The sequence below is a fragment of the Halichoeres trimaculatus genome, unplaced genomic scaffold, assembly GCF_033239565.1.
Source record: "Halichoeres trimaculatus isolate MK-OKI-2021-1 unplaced genomic scaffold, fHalTri1.1 fHalTri1_scaffold_18, whole genome shotgun sequence".
Taxonomy (NCBI): domain Eukaryota; kingdom Metazoa; phylum Chordata; class Actinopteri; order Labriformes; family Labridae; genus Halichoeres; species Halichoeres trimaculatus.
Genome location: NW_027437196.1, coordinates 28486709 through 28505357, shown reverse-complemented (window position 1 = coordinate 28505357; position 18649 = coordinate 28486709).

Here is an 18649-nt window from a genome sequence, read left to right as displayed (position 1 = left end):
TAGCGCTGTTGTTGACAACAAGCAAACTTTGTAAACTCTGTTTGATCAGCAAGCAACAGTTTTCCCAACTTAGTGACTTTATTGTTGTAGTTAAAGCTATGGTATAGGGCTGTAATGGTCCTATGGTCCAATCTACACAATATAAAGACCAAAAAGAATGAAAAAAATCCATTCAGCTGCATACTAGTTGGCCAATACGAACTGCGCATGGCATGCGCGGTTCGGGTTAGTAAGTGAGTCCATCCAATCCATCTCCCTCGCTTCGCACCGTCATGCCCATGGTCCCACCTCGTCCTTCCCCACTACCCCTCTCACGTCAGCTAGCTGCTCAGCTACCGAAGCGTCATGGAGCCAGAGAAGACCGAAACCAGGAAGCTGTTACTGTTACCTTTCTCTAATTTCCTCACTAGCGGCCATGGATCCAACACAATCACAAACATTTCTCCCCCACGCCACAGTGCCTCACCACCACAATAAGTGCCATGCTGTATTCGCTGGACCACTCCAGGGTGGAGACAGGTGCCTACCTGCTCTGGTGAGTGCTTCCTTAAAAACCACGGAAATCTTAGACAGAGTTTGGCTGTGTGTTGTGTGCGTCATGGGGAAACCGAGGCTGCGCCTCACGTATCAGCTGGCAAACAGCTGTTCGCCGCAACAGGTAATGACTTTGTTTACCACAGTGGGAGATGTCAGCTGAATAACTCTGGTTAGTCTGTGCCTATACTGGCTAATGACTGAACACTGCTGGTCGGAACGGGTCTGCTCTGTCAACAGATTTTAGCATAAGTTAGCCACACATCTTTAGCATTGTAAACTGAGCTGGTGAAGACACGCCGAGAAAGGTAAAGCCTCGCCCACAGTCAGCTCTGCTCTGATCAGCTGGCAGTGGCAACGCCAGACCTGCTTCTCCGGCTAACTCATGGTTTTGATTGCGCTGGTCCAATTGAAAAAGCTACCACTGTGTGTTACAAGGAGGATGACTGTCTTGTTTGTTACATTTCCTGCCGGCTTCTTGCTCTGTCAGAGGGGGCGTGTTGTCAGGAGGCGAAGAAGGGCCGTATGAGCTGGGGGGCGGGATCTTGGAACACAGAGGGGAGGGGTGAGTGAGGCTGCGTTTTTCAAATGTGTCTCATCAGCCAAACTGGGTTTCAGATCATAGACCATAGCTTTAAGTGTTTTTAACCCTCTGTGGCGACTAAAAACTAAACAAACAAAAAAAAAAAAAGGGACTAGCAGCAGATATGTCTGTGTCCAAATGTGAAGGGTAGAGTGTTTCCTGCTCTTATTACAGCTGGGAGGGACTACTGCATGGAGACAGAGACGTCTTTTATTGCTTTGGGATGGGCAAGGGGTGTTCAGCTTTCGGGCTGCAGCTATCAAATATTTAAGTATTCGAGTATTCTACCAAAAGTTCCATCGGTAAATTGATGGATGGTGGAATAATACATTTTATCACTATTCTTTTATTTATTAGAGACATTTATTTTTCAAATGAGAATTGGTTTGAAACAAGTGAAAAGAAGTGACTTCTTTCTTTTCTTCTCTTTCTTTTCTTTATCAGTTCTTCTTTTTGAATCACTTCTCCTTTGGACCAACGAAAGTGACCCCAAAAGAGACAATCATAAGGGTGTGTATGCAGTCTTCTGCTCTGACTGCAGCTGAGAGAGACTGCAAGTGTCTAGGAAGAGGGAGGAGCTCAGCACCTGCTGCTCATGCTCAGGTGCTGCAGATTAATGCAAGCTTTTACATCAGTCTCCAAACAGAGAAGTCACTAAATTTGTCGCTAGTTGCTTTCTTGGAAGCAAGAGGCTCGAGGGTCGTGAAAAGTCGCTGAATACAGCAATGAAGTTGCTAAGTTGGCAACACTGCTCCTCTCATTGCTTGAGCTGAAAGAATGTCGTGATTTTCCATCAACAATAAAAAAAGAACTTGTGTGTTTTGCACGTTGCTTCCCTCATAGCTTAGGACACAGCTCACGGTCTTCCTTGTGAAGAACTACTACTCAGTTCACCAATTATTATTATTAAGATCACTGTAAGCTAGTCCTGCTCTGAGGCTTTATTTGGTATACAGGCAAGCTCGAGACTGTTTCCTTTATATTGTATCGCAAGAGACCAAACAGTCCCTTGTGAGTGTATACCTCACAAGGGACTATGTGAGGACTGTTTGGTCATCCTTCTAAGGCATCAATAGAGGAAGTTTGTTGCAGAAACAGATTTGTGAAGCTGGGCTGACCTCTCGGCTGAACCTGATGACCAAAAGCCAGCGTAAAGCTGCACTCAGATGTGCACAAAACTTACACAAGCTACAACACATTTTCATGGTAGGGTCCAGGAATCCAAACACTATTTACTAACACCATTTGTGTACCTCTGGCATGATCACAACACTGCAAAAAACTGAAATCTTATCAAATGTTTTTTGTCACATTTTCAGTAGAAAATGTCTTAGACTTAGACTTGATCTGAATTAGTCCAGAAAACTGTCATATTTCAATTTCTTTTAAAGACAAAATTAGGTCTGAATTGCTTGCAACAAGCAAAAAAAACTGCCAATGAAACAAGAGAAAAGTTACTGGTGTTGGAACATTGATCCATACAAGCAAATTTCTCTTGTTCCATTGGCAGATTTTCTTTTTTACTCATTACAAGCAATTCAGACCTCATTTTTGTCTAAAAAATAACTTAAAACAAGACATTTTTCTTGACTGATGAGTTAAACACGGCTCATATCAAGTGTAATAAGACAGTTTTTACTTAAAATAAGAAAAAAAACACTTTATAAGATTTCAGTCTTTTTGCAGTGCAGGGGCAACGTTCTCTGAAATGTCTTACCCAGGGATAGTGTGTGGACAGCAGTACCTGAGACTTACCTGAGACTCCATCCTTTTAATGGAGAAATACCTGGAAAAAAAACAACATATTTTTTCTCTGAGCTATGGTTATACTGAATGACAAACAGTAATTCTGTAATGCTAATGTCATATAAACAACCAGCTAAACAGTCTTGTGCTAGCACTGCCACTGTGGTCCACTGTAACTTGATGATAAACAAGTGATTTTTTCAAACATGAAGGCACTTTTCTTTTCAGGTTTTATCCTATTTTCTTCCATATTCTCTTTTTAACTAGACTTAGGTCAACCTGTCCAAAAGTTTGACCTTTAACCACCCTGATGGTTGTCACTTTTTACACACAGACTGTTCCTTAGCAGTGTATTTATTGCCCATGGGTCTCTGCTCCACAGACCTCACCAATCACAGATAAAGCAACAAATAAAGTCAGCACCATCAGGATCTGTGGAGTTAATATGGAGACCAGCACTGCACCTCCTCCTCCTCCTCCTCTTCCTCCTCCTCCCCTCCTCCAGCATGTGTTGATCAGGATGCTGTGAGAGGAGAGGACTGAAGCGCTCCTAGTCCTGAGCCAGCTTCCAGAGGGGTCAATCAGAGTGGACGGACACAGGGTCAGCTCCACGCTCCAGCCCGGCTCTCTCAGGCCTTCATTAATATTATTTTTCTGCCGAGCCGTGTCGCTGGCTCATTGCTCTCTGACGCTCTTCCCATTTCAATGAGGGCTACCTTGTTGTATTTTTAGGTGTATGCTTTAGAGCCAGTCATTCATTTTTGATGAAGAGCTTTGATATGCACATGAAAGCTTGGATGGGCTGTAACAGAGCCATCAAAAACCTGCAGCAGGTCTGCAGACCTGACATAGAGAGACTGATAGATTAATATCAGGTGTGGGAGTTTTGTTTTTGCACATTTCCACTCTCCAAGTAGAGTTCAATCTGTTTTAAACTCAAAGTAGAGATCTATTTCTACAGACACAGCCTTTATGTTTATGTGGTGATCACAGCTTGGTGAGGGAGGCAGGAGCAAGACATGAACTCTGGCGTTGTTGGAGGAGGGGTTGGTTATCTGACGGCTCTTTATGAAGAACAGAAGAGTTCAATATTAAAGCTCCTGTGAGATTTTCTGAGTTCGTAATGAATAGGGCTGATACTGATACCGATGCCTCTGTGTGATCTACAAAAACAAAGACTGTTCAGGGAGGAGGACTGATTTTCATACAGGCAGCTGACCTGACAGGGAGGAGATGTAAAACAGATCAATTACCTACACAACGACTGTTAACAGTCTGTTAAACACCTCCATCCCATAGGTTCTGAATTGCATGTTGGATATTCACAAAAGATGAGATTTTTAGTCTAAAAATGAAACCTTCACATTTACAGAACATCAGGGAGCAGATTAATAATTTATCCACAGAGATTATCATCACTTCAAGGTGCAGTGTGTAGAAATTGGAATGTCAGCAACATGTAGTGTTCAGATTTTAGAATGAGTCCATCTGTTCCTAAAACATCCCATATCTCAGTGACTCTCAGTCTTTGCAGATCAAACAGGATCCTGAAGATGGCCTCATTTATTCTGATCATCATGTTGATGGGCGTTGATGCTCTGACTTTAAGAGAGGGCCAGTCCATGTGTGAAAATGATCTCTCATGCTCCTTGAACCACTCTTTCACAATCTGAGCTGATGAATCCTGGCATTGCCATCTTTGAATATGGCCGTGACATCAGGGAAGAAAAGATCCATTGATGGAATAACCTGGTCATTCAGTATATTCAGGTAGTCAGCTGACCTCATTATCTGAGCACAGACTGTTGCTGAACCTAGACCTGACCAACTGCAGCAACCCCAGTTTAAAGACTGCCCCCTCAGGCTTGGACAGTAGGCACTAGGCATGATGGGTGATCACTTCATCTGCCTCTCTTCTTACCCTGATGGCCCATCAGCAGGGTCAATCTGGACTCATCAGACCACATGAATTTCTTTCACAGCTACAGAGCCCTATTTTCATGCTCCCTAGCAAACTGAAGCCTTTTTTTCCAGTTAGCCTCACTGATCAGTGGTTTTCTTAGGGGTACACAGCTGTTCAGTCCCAATCCCTCTCATTGTGTGTGTAGGAATGTTTTTACTTTCACTATTAAACATAGCCCTGAGTTCTACTGTTGTTTTTCTTCCATTTGATTTCACCAAATGTTTAAAGGTTCCATATTAAGAAAAAATCACTTTATTAAGTCTATTAGTGAAATTTGTGGGTCTTTGTCTTTCCTCCCAGCCCACAAAATGTGATATTTAATGACAAAACCTGTACTTAGTAGTGCTTGTGAATGTAAAACCCTGACCTAAAACCTCCCTCCCCTATGGTAAACAAGCTTTCTAAACATTGTGCACTTGGAGCTCGTGGCGCCGCTCTCAGTGACACTGAAGAGTGGGGCGGTATCAGTAGTGGCTTATTTACATATGAAGGTCACGCCCACTAAATCAGAGCGTTCTGAACAGAGGGACTATGAGAGCCTGGAAACAATGCTGCTGTGCTTGATTTATTGGCTTTTTGGACCAAAACATCTTACTACCATTTCATGAAGACGTCAATGATCCATATTAAACTGCAGGAAAGGAGCAGAATATGGGACCTTTAAGTGATCTCAGATCACAATCATTCAGGAATTTTTACCACATTTCTCCCTAGAAGACGATGAGTCCCCTCTATCCTTCCAGTTTTTAAGAATGTGTTGGTCAGTTCTTAACCCAGTTTTAACGTTTTTTGCAATCTCCTTAGATGTTTTCTCTGGTTGATTCATGCCAGTGATTTGACCCTTCTCAAACGGACAAACATCTTTCCCACAACCACAGTATGTGTCTTTCCACATGGTTACTGAAGAAATGGGAAGCAACTCATTGCACCAGTTTGGGTTAAAGAACTTGTTGCCAGCTGAAAGTTATTCACCCATGCAGTAATTATCCAATAGGAGGCTCCCACCTATTTGCTTAGTTAAACCAAGGTGGCGATATTTTTTTTGGCCAGGCAGTGTATTATTGGCTTCAACAAAAACCTTCAACAAAATACACTTAGGTCATACTATGCTTTGAAGCATCAGTAGTTTGTGATGTGTGTGTGAAAAAAGAAACAGTTTCACCACAGGGGGTGCCAAAACAGACACAAACTGCAAGTTTATCGTCAGGGCTTTTAATAACCTTGTTGTCATCAATCTATTTATTTGTAATGTGATAATTTTTAGATTATACAGTAATCTCAAATAAAACAAGGAGAAATTAATTTATTTTAATCACATTGCAAATACAGCTTTTTCAGTAAAAATCCAAAGGGTATAAAAGCTGTCACAGGTTTTACTAGATGTCTTTTAAAAACATTTTTATCAATGTACTTTAACTGGAGATTTAAGTTGAGAGTGTTTTAATCATTGAAATGCTGCTTTAATTTTTACTTTTAATGATTTTATTTGACAATATCATGAGCAGGATCCTAAATCTTCTATTTTTTTTATTTCATTTTATTATATTTTATTTATTTATTAATCTTTTATTGTTGTTATTTTTCTGATGTTTTCCTCTATTTGGTGGTGATTTTTAGCCTTTTATATATATTGTTGTGTTTCCTGTCTCCTCCACACATTTCTCTTTATTTTCTTTTTACTATTTGTTTTTATTTTGTGAAACACTTTCTAACATTGTTTTTGAAAAGTACAATATAAATAATGTTTATCATTATAATTATTACTAAGTGAGTCAGATAGGGTTGGTATGAGAGGACAGTCTTCCACACCACAGGTCTCAGTCTCAGCTTATCTTCAGTCAGTGAACGTGTTTTTCTTCCTCTGTGCAGAGGCTTTTGTAGAGAGAAGATTTTTCCTCGCAGCAGTAAAAGCCAGCCATCACTCTTAACTCCCAAAAAGTCATACCTGATTGTCCACAAATTTTCGGTGTTCCAAGTCAACCTTTGATGTACTATAAAAAAATGACATGAAGTGTCAGCCGCCCTGCAGTAAATCTGAGTGCTGTGGGTCAAAGTTTCCAGATGGGGGATTTTTATTTTGGGCGGAAAGTGTTGAACTGATGTCCTGAAAGACCCTGTGCTTGTAGCTCTCTGAAATAAAACACAACCAATAAAGTTTGACACAAGCAGCCATGGAGGACAGAAAGTGGCCCAGGCTGTAGTCAGATAGTCTGTATCCATCCTTTATCTTTACAGCGTCTCCCTTTCAGCGTGTGCTGGAGTCTCTTCCCGCTGTGGTTGGTCACAGGACTAACGTGGAGACACACAACCATTCACACACATGCTCACCTGTTGAGGATTTACCAATGGACTGTGGCAGGGGTGGCAAACGAGTCAGAGACCAAGAGCCACAAAAATTACAACGGTACTACAAAGAGCCACATCACACGCGTGGTGTTACAAACGTACTTCCTCTCACACATAAACGAAATGACATAAAAAATCAATACGTCTCCAATCTTCAAAGCAAGATTGAGTGGGTTTGTAAGCGTGTTTTAAATTGTACTTGGTTCATGTCAAAGACACATCTATCTATCTATCTATCTATCTATCTATCTATCTATCTATCTATCTATCTATCTATCTATCTATCTATCTATCTATCTATCTATCTATCTATCTATCCATCTTTGAGCGATTGAGAGGAGCAAATGTACAGAAGAGAAAATGAAACTTAAGTATCAGTCTCATCACCCAAGTATTGACCAATTCTGCTCCAAACGTTGGCATCAATATATCAATATTTTAGATTGATTGTCGTATCACTACCCATAAAAATATATTTATATATATTTTAATGAATGGATCGAAGAGCCTCACACCGGAAGACAAAGAGCCACATGCAGCTCACGAGCCGCAGGTTGGCCACCCCCAGACTGTGGGTAGGGATGGGTATTTATCAGATTTGAAACAAATTGGTACCGAGGCCTGGTACTCAACGGTACCGATTTTTGTTACTTTTGTGTTTGTTTTTGTGTTAGTCAGAGTTTTTCAATGTAACATTTATTCTTTGTTTAATAACCTTGCAACGCTGTGTTCATGTCCAGCATGGAAAGTCGCCGACTCTTCCACTCTCTCACAGTCACAAGGATTTTACATGAATCAGTACTCTGTACTACAGACAGAATTTGCTTGGTACCTGTAAAAGTACATAATTCTGCACCCATCTCTAACTGTGGGAGGAGGCTGAGAGAGAATCAACAGATACACAGAGAAAACTCTGTGCAAAGAGGTTTCTGCCTGAATGTACAAATACAGTAAAAAAGTACATACTGATTGAGCGGCTTGTACCTGTGACACCTGAGCCTGCCGGACCTTTTTTGCTTTTTAATTTTTTTTTAACCATGAAACAGTCAGAAAATGCCCAGTGTATAGACACTTTGGCCAAAATTTATGGAATACTTGGAACTTTTGATATCTGTAGTTATTTCCATTTTACTGCACATTTCATCCTGAAGTTCATCCCATCTAACGTTACCTTTTTTTCCCATGAAGTAACTCTTAAATACTCCTTCAATCTCTGAATCATGCAGAAACCTCAGTGGAGGTTTTATAATCTTTTTTTGGTCAATTTTAGGAGAACTCAGCTTCGTTCTCTGTGCTTTGCTTTTTCATCCAAATGCTCCACACTCTGTTTCCTTAAAGCCTGAGTCAAATTACTGTAATAACTGCATTTTAGCTCAAAGAGCAACAACTCAGCTTTCACAAACCGCTGGAATTTTTCGGATTGTGCAATTTGTTTAGGAATAACATATGAAAAGGTTCAGAAGAAGTTCAATAATCCTGAGAAGATGCATAGAACATTAGTCAGGCCTGTAGATGAAAACTTCCAAAAAAAAAAAAAAATTCTACCAATAATAAAATAAATGAATCATTTTCTTTATTATTTTAAAAGTCAGACTGAAGATGGACTTATTATGCATGAACCACTAAAAATGTGTGATATAAAACTAATTATAGACCATCCAATAGCCTGTCTCTCCAACACACAGAAGAACTGTTTTCTACATACATGCAAAAATGTTGTTTTTATGAATAATTGCACAATTCTAAGGATAAAGTCTCTTTTCTTCCTTCAGAGAATCAAATCCAGACCATGTTGATGAATAAACGGTCAAAATGAGGCCTCTAAATCCACTCTGTTCCACAGTAAACCCACAGGCTTCAGCACTGCTGATGTAACATGTTGCTCTGATAACTCTAAATAGCTGTTTTTAGTCTGTATCCACTGGTAACAAACCCCTTAACCCTGACCGTGTCAGAGCTCGACTCCAATCTGAGATAAATCAAGCCCGAGGTTATTTGTGGAGTGTCCTGCTCCTTCCTGACACCTGGAAAGCCTTGGAAAAAAAAATCCAGTTGATCAGATTGAAATTAGCCTCTGACATGGTGCTGGGCTATATGTTTGACCTCCTGATTCAAGATGAATCCAGTCCAATTAGAGGCTCCACAGACAGAGCCGCATGTCTCCACTAGAGGCTGCTGTTGCTCCGTGCAGGAGCTGTGACTGTCCGGAGCGTCGGAGGCGTGGGAGGTCCCTGTCAGCGCTCATCTCCACCTGCCTTTCTATAGAAACGCAAGTTAATGAAAGTGGAGGGAGAGATTATGTTGAGCATTACATTTAATTGGACTTCTTTAAATAACTCTGGGACATTTGTGTTGCACTAACAGTGACTGTGTGTGTCTGTGTGTGTGTATCTGTGTGCATGTGTGTGAGGTAGTGAATGCAGAATGTACCCACAGCACATGTTTCCTGCATCATCTGTGTGTATCAGCCTGTGTGTTGCCATATGTTTGTCACACGTACACATGCATATGCATAGATATATTTATATAACCATGTGTAACCAATGGTTAGGTCTTTCTGTGCACGTCGGTTTGTTCTGTACAACTTAATTTTCCTGTGGGGACATTGTTTCTGCAGCAGTGAGGAAAGGTAGGAGCATAAACATGAATAATAGAAGCATTATAAGAACATGTAGCAATCTCTTCAAACACAGTGTAAACTGGAATTAGACTGCACCTCTTATTGATTTGCTCTTTCATTCCTTCCCCCTTTTTTTTAAACATCTCACACGTTCAGCGCCTTCCTCATTCCTACATTTAAATGCAGCGTGTAATTTGCATATCAGCTTTATTAATTATGTTATTGAGAGCTTAGTTGTCTCATGTCTCTCAGATCATTTTCCTTCTCTCTTGGCTGCCTGCTGCAGCTTGTGTTTTGGGTCTAAATGTGTTCATTCTGTTGGATTAGAGGAGAAAAATAAAGGATTATCTTAATGCACTAAATAACTTGTTCATCCTCAGCTTCCAGTGCAACTTACTGCAAACGATTTGTTAGATAAATGTAGTTTACAGCAACATTTTCTGAAATGCTTTGGCACCCAGGAGAAGGAAGTAAGTCTCTCATACCACATGGAGCAAAATGTGGACCAGCAGGCAGACATCCAGGCTGCTCAGACAGAGGCAGGTGTGTCTTCACTGTATGGTGTGTACAATCAGATGAAGAAAGCAGGGAGCTGTGTTTTCTGACAAAAACACAATGGTTTGATAAAAAATGCAGAAAAGATTGAGGATAAGTTTAATGAAGCCAACGAGCTTTTCACCAATTTTGAAATTAGCAAAATCTTTCCTTGCAGGGCGCTTAAGTCAGGTCTGGAGCTTCAATCATGATTCTGTCAGCCGCCAAACCAAAGCTTTGAAATCTGTTTTATAAATTGAAGTAACAGGTCCCAAGTCCCAAAGTTTTTTTGTCCTTCTTTTTACAATTTCCACATTTAGACAGACTTTGATGTGAGCTTGAAATACGAACGATAAACAAGAGAGGAAACAGTAATTAGCTGAGATGTGATTATTAATCTACACGGTTTGGTCCAAGAAAAACAAAAAACAACTTCTGCTCGACGAATTGGTCTTATCACATGTTTTCTTAATTGTTGGAATTGAGCTGTTCCAATCTCTCTGGCTTTTTAAAAAAAGAAACCTTACTGAATTATTTATCACTTTAGAAACAAAGTTTCAGAGTGATTTAAACACACAAAGCAGAGCTAGGACAGAAATGAAGGTGCCAGGATGACGACTTGACGTTGTTTTGGTGAGCTCCATGAGTCGGTAAAGGTTTCTGTTCACATTTGCAGGAAGAAAAAAAAAAATGTTTTAATGCACAGTTATACAGCTTTTCACATCAATTTTAGCTACATGCTGTCAACATTCAAGGCTCAGTGAAGTAACATCGGGTCAAAGGTTTTTTTTCCTGTTTAAAACAGCTATGTGTGCTTCTTCTCTTTTTTTTTCTTTTTCTTATTTTTTTGTGAGATCACTGAGGGTCATTAAATACTTCAAAGATACAGGGTGAAGAAACTGACACTGAACAGACTAGACTTTGTTGAATAGTGCAAATTAGCCTGAAGTTAATGAGTCAGGTATCTCCGATTGTTCCTGTTTCTACACTCTGCACCATGAACTGTAACTTCATCATCATTCTGAAACAAACACTGAGAGTGCTCAATTTTGTATTTTGCTTCTTTGAAAGAAAATTTGTCTGGTTTCACTATTTTTAGGTCGGAAAACTAAGCATGTGTGATAGAATAATATAGGAATTTTGGACATTTGTTATACTCTTCTGCAGTATATGTGGGGCATATGTGATTTTGAATCCTTGACATGAAATCTGACTGATCCAGTAGAAAGCAGCTTTCAGACCTTCCTTATATTGCAGTGTGCAGTGAGTCACATACGGTTCAGTATAAACCAGAGGTGGTGTGCCTGTGGTTTCCATAAGTAACAGCAATGAATCTCTGTGATTCAAACGCCCAAACTTTATTAATATTACTTTTGTTCCTGCACAGACATAAACGTGTAAACATGTGTTTATTTTGCTCTCTGTCACAGCAGAGATTGTCAGTCACACAGAGATGAAATAATAACTTAAATGTTCAAATCTATCAGAGTCTAGTTTACTGAGTGAGTGAGACACAGCTCCTCCCTCTGTAGAGACAGACTGACAGCAGGAGAGACGACTCTGAACATCTTCACAGGTTAATTGGATTAGTTAGTCTCAAAGAAATACCAAACCATAGCTTAATTTTTTTCATGAAAATAAACAAATAAATAAATAATAGAAAAAAATATGGCACAATATGGTAACATACAGTGATTCTGCCCAAACTCAGTACTACTGAACTACTGAAGCTGCTCCACTGGATGGGCTGCCCTGATTGGTCTGGGAGACTGTTCGATTCTCCAATCACCCATCTCCACATTTCCGATGGCCAGTGATGGGGTGGCTAAGGTAAAGGTTGAAGTAAAGGTGCTGACAAGAACATACAGGGTTCTTTGGCTTGTCCTCATAGGAGAACTCTTGGTTCCTGTTAGCACCCTTTATACAGCTGCCACCTGGTATCCTTCCAGAGGGTTCTACCTGGAACCCAACATAAAGGGATAAAACCAGAGCTATTTGTGAAACATCCATCCAAAGATGGATGTGAGTGAGGAGGGAACGCTGTGGATATGAGTCCCTGCTGTACTTTGAGATGTTGGGCAGGTGGCACAAACTACCAAACACCTCTGTTGATCTTTTCTGTGGGTCACTTTTAAATGGCATCATCACATCTTATTTATTGACAGAACACAGTGTGAAGACCATTAGGTACATGGTCTGTGCTATGTGGAGCACAGGCAGTGTGTGCACCCTGTGCAACATCTCAGAGTACATTAGGGTCTCTTATCCACAGCGTTCCCTCCCCTCCAGGGTTTTAAAATGCCATCACAACATTAACAACAACAGTTGCATCTGCCTAACATTTAATTTTATCTACTTATCTTTTTGAGTATTTTGAACTCAGGGCTAGGACAAAGACATTAAGACAGGGGCAGAACAAGTACAATGAATTGATAAAGAGTATTGCAGATACATCTGCATTAAAAATACAATTGAAACATGAATAAACATTTAAACACTTGAGGGCGAGGATCTTCTAATACCTTTGCTTTCAACAGCCCTTGGAGAACCCTTTCTCCTCCAAAGGTATTTTTTTAGTTGAGCTGATCATTGCAAGAACCCTTTGTCTTACAAAGAACCCTGGAAGAGCCCCTGAAAAAAATGGTCTTGTTTAGGGGAAGATGGTTCTAGGTAGAACTTATGCCCTTCAAGAAGAACCCTCGTTCTCCTCACTTAGATCCTGGTTCCTGCAGTGCAAATGTTAAGAGTCCTTTAAAAGGTTCCTAGTTATTGGGGAAGGTTCCTATGGTTGAAAAGCACCTGTAGACCTGCCTACACTAAGTTGTGTTTCATATGTTGAGTTTTAAGAAGATCTCAAAATTGTTTTCTTTTAGGAACAGTTCAGAAAATCATTTTTTAAAAAAAGAAAAAAACAGTTGTTATTATCTCACAGGATATCTGATCGTACTATCCTGTCTTCTCTGTCTCCTCTTCATTCCAACGGGCTCATGTATTCCTGTAAAGCTCCTCTGAAAGAAGAACACACACACAAAGGAACACAGGATGTCTTATCAGATGCAGAAAAGATGTAACACTCACGCTATTCTCTAACTCTCAGCACCTTTGCCCTCCTTCACTCCTGTTCTGCACTCGTGTCTTCTCAACACATTTTAATCTCTCATCCCTCTGCCTCCTCACCTGCTCCTTCATGAAAAGCTCCACATCTCATTTTCTATTCTCTCCTCTATTCATTTCCTCACTTTCTCCTTCACTCCTCACTTTCTTCTCTCCCCCTCACCCCTCACATTCAGACTTCCGCTACCACTTCTATCCTCTTCTCACCAATTCTGCACTCCTCTCCTCTGCGGCTCCCTTACCACACATTTCCCCTCTCTCCTCTTAACTTCTACTTATCACTCCATTCTCACTCCTCTCATAATCTCTCCTCCCGCTCTTGCTCCTGCCTTTTTTCAGCCGGCGCCCTCTCTCATACTTGACGAGTTCTTTTCATATTACTTTCCACTTTTTCTTATAGATCCTATGCATCAGAGATGGAAGGAGCATTAAAGGCAGCCTTCCATTCACACATCCTCACCACAAAAGACGCCACGGTTTCTGTTAGTTACAACATCACCAGTTCACAGGGGCTCTTGTTTCACTGGAACACCATCATAATGCCACGATAACCAACAACAACATTTGGGCTATGTGAGACGGTTTGTTTTGTTTCAGCAACCAGCTGGAAAGTTAGTGTGTCAACTTTCAAAAGATTTCACTTGGGAAGAACAAGTCTCTTCTTGTTTAATAAAATAAAACAAAATAAATGAAAATAATAAGAATGATTCATCATTGGTTTTAACACCTCACAAAAAGTGTGTGCCAATTATTTTTAATTGTTACTAATTAATCTGGTTATTTTCAATGTTAAGTAATGTTTCACACACTTCAGTGAAAACCTTTGTTTTTTCCAAATAAAGAATTATTTGTTTTATCATAAAATGACCTTACATTATACCCAAGCTCTTGAAAAAAACTTGAGGCTAGTACCAAAAGATCACTAGATAAAATAAGAAACACTCTTATTAGTCCAACAGCAGGAAAATTTAAATTGTTACAGCAACAACCAAAAAAAAAATCTTGTGCAAAACACAAGAATAAATCAAACAGAATAATACAGTAATTTTGGAAAAAAAAAAAAATCTCTCCCTCTCTCCCTCCACATATATATATATATATATATATATATATATATATATATATATATATATATATATATATATATATATATATATATATATATATATATCATAACATAAAGATAAGTATCCTTTGAATGGGCTGGGGCATGTTGTTGTCCATTTGAGACAACAGCTTGGTTATCATTTCCCCGTCAGCATTCTCCTCCACAGTCCAGAGCATCCACAGGGTCCAGAGAGCAGCCCAGGACTGAGCTGGTCTTCTTTGCCAGTCTGTTCAGTCTTGCTCTCCTTTGCCCAGTCTGTAAACGGCAAGTGAAATCCTTACCATGTGGTGATGGTGTGTGTGTTAGCTCCATTAGCTAACATGCCTGTGAATAGCATGATACTACTCTGCTTTTTGGTATTCACTCTGTTGCTCGGTTAGCATGGCTAGCTTGTCCATCTTATTGAAGATAGATTCCTACGTTCTTACTCTCACTGCACCACCAGCATGTCGTCCTCGCCACTCTCTCCTCAGCTTGTGGAGAACATCAGGCCTACCACTGGTTAGACTTGCTACAGGCTGCTAGCAGCTAATCTCATGTGTAAGTAATGAGAGCTTAGTTACATATAGGATCTCTGGACAAACACAGAAACAAACAAACAAAAAAAAATAATAAAAAAAAATTAAACACCAGTGCAATTGCAACCAGTTTGGTTTCCATGACCATCAAATGAGACAGACAGAGTGATAACAAATTACAAATTCAAAGATGACAAAAAAGAAACAAAAAAGAAAAAAAGAGACAAGAGACAAGAAAGAGAGATCTGCAGGCAGCTACTCAGGTGGTGGCAACCTGTCCTAAATACAAAGCCAATGTGGAAATGTTAGAACCTGCAGCTCATCAAGAGTTCTTTTCTATTGCAGCAGAAATTAACATGTTTACAGCCTGGCTCAAAATACAGCTTTTATCAAAATTGGTGAATGTGTGAATATGTGGAGATTTATAAATATGTCCCTTAAACCAGTTCGAGCTATCATTCTTCTCTTATGTGACCAAGGTCGTTTCATATTGTTGTACAAGTCATAACTAGACAACCACATAAGAAACAATGAAAGTATAAGGTCTCAGGTCGTCTCCCATTAAAACTCCAGTCTATACACATCCTGATGTGACATGATCTTTGCTCGAGAATGATCCTTTCATTGCTGTGTGTCTTTGTGTGTGTGTGTGTGTGTGTGTGTGTGTGTGTGTGTGTGTGTGTGTGTGTTTGTGTAGCAGGATGAGCCTTCTGCAATTCAATTTTGGTAAATTGTTTTTGTTGGGGAAGTATGTTGCAAGTCTGATTTTGGCAATTTGTTTCTTTAATTGACTGTTAACTCTTTCATTCAGTAGTTATCTCTTCTTTCTTTTCTTCTGCAGCTTGCTGCTTTAGAAATATTTCTTTAATTATTTTACTTTGGACTGTTTTTTTCTTTATTTGATTTGTGTCCAACCCCACTAATTTCCCTTTCCTTGCAGGACTGGAGTCTTACGGTGGTGGTCGTCGTGGTGTCCTGGTGGTGGTGTCCCTTTCCCTGTGTGCCGTGGATCCCGTGGTTTTGATTTTTTTTTCTCTCCTTCACTATTGAGTGTGTCTGTGCGTGAGTCACGAACCCGGGTGTTCTTCTTTGGGGGTTCCCCTCCCCCTCATGGTCCCGGTAAGCTCCAGCCCTGTCAGGTCTTATCCTCCTTCCTGCACGAGTGAGGTTGCTTTTAAATAAAAAAAAGTCCATTTTAACCTGTGTTTGAAAATAAAGTTTGGATATTTTTGTATAAGAGCCACATCTCTTGCTCTCTCTTCAAAAGAACGAACCTGAGTGCCTTAGTCACAATTTGATACCTATAGTTCCTGGGTGTAACTCTTATGGTGGCGTTGCCCAGCTCTTTTCTCAGAGCAGTGTTTCTCAACCCTGGTCCTGGAGGATCCCTGCCCTGCATGTTTTAGATGTTACCCGACTCCAGCACACCTGATTCAAATGATCAGCTCGTCATCAAGCTCTGCTCCAGCCTGATAACGAGCCATTCATTTGAATCAGGTGTGCTGGAGTGGGGTAACATCTAAAACATGCAGGGCAGGGGTCCTCCAGGACCAGGGTTGAGAAACTCTGACTTAGAGTAATAGTTAAAAATTTGTCAGAATTGGTGTAAATTGGTACAGATCCAATTTAGCGTGGGGTAGGTTGTGTGTGTGTGTGTATGCGTGTGTGTGTGTGTGTGTGTGTGTGTGTGTATCGCCCTCTCGCCCCCCGCTCGCCACAATCGTGTGTGTGTGAGTGTGTGTGGTGAAGTGCAGGAATATTGTGTTTGTTTTCAGTAACTCTGAAACCCTTCCACGCGGCTTGAGGGCTTGTCGATCAATTCTGTCTCTTCCTCTAAACAGACAAAAGTCTTTGCTTTAATTGCTACAGCAATCACACACACACACACACACACACACACACACACACACACACACACACACACACACACACACACACCTTTAATGCTGCTGCCTGTCAAGGTCTCTCTTTGTATAGTGTTTTTCTTTTAGCATTAATCTCTCTGGCTTTGTGTTTTACCTCTCAGCCTCTCCTGGGTACCAGCTGGTCCCTAAGAAGTCTGAATATGGCTGAAAGGTTAATCCAGTTAGTCTTGTTATTTTATTTAACCTTTTGTTGCCATCATGAGACCTGGTTTTCATTATTTCTCTTCATTTCACAGCTTGAAGTATTTTGCAAATACAGTCCTCTACATATTGAGCTATGAAACAAATGAAGGAAACAGAATTATTGTGAGTGAAATGTTTTTTTGCAGATTATTTTCCAAGTACAGGATGCCTACGAAGTCTTTTTAAAATACAAGAACTAATTTTGTGGGAGGAGCTTCAAAAAGCCTTGTCTTACACGATGAGTGCATCATCAGGTGTCCTTAGTTGTTCACTCCTCCTTTTATCCAACACTGTCCCCGTTTATAAATTCCTTGTGCCATGCATGAATTGACGAACATGACGTTGTTTGTGGCTCAGATAAAAGCAGCTCTCAGACAGGTGGTTGCTCTCAACACTTTACATTGGGAACCGTGGTTGGAGAGGCACTGTTCTCCGTGTCTCACGTTGATGATGGTAAATTAAAACCCTATACCGCTGTTGATGCTTACAATTTAATGCACATATTAACAGAGAAATAAAGTAGTAGCAGAGTTTGATTGTTTTATTTGTATTATGCAGATGACCCATCACCCGGCACTGGTGGCCTCCAGGCTGCAGCCTCAAAGCCCGACAATGTCGGCCAAGGAGTGGGCCCCCCGTCATCCTCCCACGCCGATGGAAGGGATAAATGAAAATTTAAAAAATAATAAAGTTTGAAGATCTGAGATATGTGTTTTCAGTGTCTTACTTGCCAAGCATACATTAGAAGCACTGGACAAGGTGTTGTCTCCACCTTACAGCCTTAATGTGGGGCTGTGCTGGCCGGGGCAATCTTGGTATGGTGTCCTCCAGGTTTGGTGCATCAAAGGGTACCTGATTGTCCTGTGCAATGTTGTGTGGGACACTACATGCCAAAATTATGTTGCACACTTACCCTGGTGTGTAGAGCAGGGTCCCCCCTACTGGTCCAAGGCAGAGCCACTTTGCCTCAGCGGCTCAATGCAAAGTTTCACTGTAGGCCTTGTGGGTATCTACACAACAGTGAACCGCCACTCCTACTCTGCTTCAGGGTTTCCTACTGTTGTTCGTTGTTTGGAAACCAGATGTACCGGTTAGAAAGTGGTTTTAATGGATCCAACGCGTTTGGCATCACTCTACTCACAGTGGGCTGCAAGACACCTGACCTATTTCTGATCTCTCTCTGGAAGATACCTAACTCCAAAATCCGACTGTAGAGATGACCTGCACCAGCACAGGTACTGCGTCTCAGTGCTTGGTTGCCCTTTTAACCTGAGCTCCAGGTTCTGGCATAGCTTTAAAAGGATATGCCTTGGGAGCAAAAAACGACTCAGGAGCCTGTCATCATCCTCCATAAAAAAGGTACACTCGGAAAAAGCGCTTCTGTCTTAACGCAGCGTTGACATCTTCGAACAGTGCTAGGTCTGCCATTGCTGAGATTTAATGAATGGGAAAGCTCTCATTTAAATAGGCAACTG